This window comes from Wolffia australiana, chromosome 10 (assembly GCF_029677425.1).
Source record: "Wolffia australiana isolate 7733 chromosome 10, ASM2967742v1".
NCBI lineage: Eukaryota > Viridiplantae > Streptophyta > Magnoliopsida > Alismatales > Araceae > Wolffia > Wolffia australiana.
In genome coordinates this window covers 15,642,113-15,645,000 of record NC_135844.1, presented here as the reverse complement: position 1 = coordinate 15,645,000, position 2,888 = coordinate 15,642,113, and the positions used below count along the sequence as shown (strand labels likewise).

Here is a 2,888-nt window from a genome sequence, read left to right as displayed (position 1 = left end):
AGGAAAGTTGACACTAAGTTCGCTCTTGATGATGATGGGAAGCAGATCAGCGATTGACTTAAGTTCGATTCTGAAATCCGGATGGGATATGAGAGTGGACTTAAAGGAAAGGAGTTCTGATTCCAAACCCAAGCGATCAACGCCCGAGAAATCTTCTGAGTACACTTTTGCAAGGCGAAAGATTTTCTGGCAATCGAAACGATGGAAGTTGTCATTCGGTTGCAGACATGATGCTAAGTCCATTAACGCACCCACAGTCTCATTGAACTGACAATCAAGTTCAGAACGGAGTTGGTCAATAGCTGGAATGAAAACCTCCAGCTGATAATGATCTTTGTAGGATAGTTCGAGACTTTGAGGCGGTCTGCCACGCATGCGTCTTCCAGATGGTTGCCACTGTTCATCTAATGGCGGGACTACAATACCATGCAAAAAGGAGAATGCCACTGACCTATCAAGAATGCCTGGTAACCCCTCATCTCTAACAGACTGAATTTCCAACTTTGCAGACTTAATCATCTCGCATGCATTCACTAAGTCTTGGTCTTTCTTCTGAAGCGTCGAGAGCGACAGTAACGGTCAAAACTTCTGTCATCAGCATCAAACCAAACGTGAACTCAAATGATGAGATCTTCTCTAGAAGATGATCAGCCTCGACACGTTTTTCAAGTGCAACAGCATCTTCAGCAACCATTTCAAGAACATCGCAGATTGCAGAAAACAAATTAGCAATGGATTTCAATGCCGACAATCTGCAGTTCCATCTCGTGGAAGAAATCGAACCAAGACTTCTCATCTGATTTTGCCCCTTACCAGTAACACCGTCCCCTAATTCAATGGCTTTTTGGATAAATTCAGCATGAGAGCTCCGAAGCACATCGTTCCGTTTGCATGATGCTCCGCAAATGTTGAAGATATGTTGGACTGAACAGAAGAACTGGGCGATAGAATGAACCTCAGTTGCCACGGCAACAATGACAAGGTTCAGCCGGTGAGTGAAACAGTGAACATAAAAGGCAAATGGAACATGAGATCGAACAAGGGCCTGTAAACCATTGAATTCACCTCTCATGTTCGAGGCACCGGCGTAAGCTTGCCCGCGGAGACGTTTAATTCCAAGCCAAAACAGTGAACGAATCCCAGAAGATGCTGAAATAACGTCTCAGATCTTGTATCTTCATCGTGAATGGTGCCTGCGAACCTCTCACAAATTTCTCCATGCTGATCGACGAAATGCAGAACGACGCTCATCCATTCCTTCCTGGCCTCACATCTGGCTTCATCAACAACCAAGCAGAAATATCCATCACCGAGCTCTTCCCTGATTGTTTGTCTTACAATATCTGCAATAGCTTTTGTCATCTCCTTCTGGACATCGGGAGATGTATATTTTGCATTCTTAGGCAGGCATGTAATTGACTTTCGGAGATCTGAGTCATTGTGTACCAAGAAATCTAATGTTTCAAGAAAATTGCCTCTATTCAAAGATTCGTGGCTTTCTTGGTGACTACGGAAGGCCAGGCCTTGTAATGCCAGATGAAGAACCACCTTGGCAGTGGCGACAACTTGGGCAGCTTGTGCTGATTTCTGGTCACCATCTAAGAGACTTAGAATGCAAGGCAAGACTTTAGCCTTTCATTTTTCCATAGTGGCAATCGCATCGCTGTGGTGGATAGAGTTGTGCTGAATGAGGCCTTTGTTTTTCTCCACAGCATTTTTCCATCACTTAAAACCACCTGTGATGAATTGAGAGCTTGAGCGAGCTGTCTGTTTTGAAGGACTGAACAGATAGCACACAAAGCAGAATGCGATGTCATTAGCAATGGAGTACTCTAACCACGCGAAGCGCTGAAACCAACTCGCAGAAAAAGACCTGCCTGTCTTCAAGTTGACCGGATACTTTGATAAGCGAGGCTGGAAGGGGCCGAGCTCTAGGTACTTGTCAATAAGAGTCTCTTCGCTGACAGATTGGCTGTGAATCAAATTCCTCATTCCAGGATCTCGTTCCAAGCCATCCTCAGTTGAAATTGGATTGTAGGCGATGGGAGAGATAGGAACAACAACTTCTGATTCTGCAGTGGGCAGCAATGTGGCACCGTCAGCTGGTGTTTCAGTAATTGGTGCCAAAGGATGCTCTGTTTTCTGTCTTTTGAAAAAGAAGCTAGTGATTGAGGACTGCAACCTGTTTTCTGATCTATGCCTTCCTTTTTCCATTGGGGAACATGTCCGCAGATGCTTTTGTATAGTAAGGCGATGCCACAAGTGCTGAAGTTCTCAAGATAAGAGTCGATCAAAGTGAGAGCATGCTGACAAACGTCAGGCTGGCTGGAAGCAAAAGACAAGAGATTGTTGTGATCAAATCCCAGATCATCCAAATCTTTCTTGAGATTAATCAGTGATTCCTCTTGAGATAGGCTGCAGGAATTCATGGCAACATAATAGAGCAAGAGCGAGGCAGCTATCAGGAATATAACAATTCAAATGAGATTCATAGTTCAAAATTGAACTCGCATAGAATAATCAAAATGAAATTGGATGACGATCTGACAAAAAACTGGAATATAATAATATTAATAATGCAGTGGATAATTTTGGATACCCAGATTGATGATTCTTTCATCAAAGCCATCCCTTATTTCAAAATCATTGAAAAAGTATTTTGCAACCAGTCAACCACGAGCTGCAAAACTGTTTCTCTTACAGATCTTTATGATTCTTTGATCAAAGAGAAGTTTGACAACATTTAAACCATAATCATTTCAGAAACATTTAAACGATAATCATGAAATAATGTAAACGAGAGGAGTGGTTTTACTTACAGAATCGGAGTCATCAAAGAGGAGTGATGCAAAACGAGGCGACGCACGTTATTTAGGGCATTGCACAGC

General features: G+C 43.0%; 1 pseudogene; it reads right to left on the bottom strand.

The window, feature by feature from the left end:
- Nucleotides 1–2,429, bottom strand: part of LOC144708307 (uncharacterized) — a 2,657-nt pseudogene extending 228 nt beyond the window's left edge.
- Between the last annotated feature and the right edge of the window lie 459 nt (nt 2,430–2,888).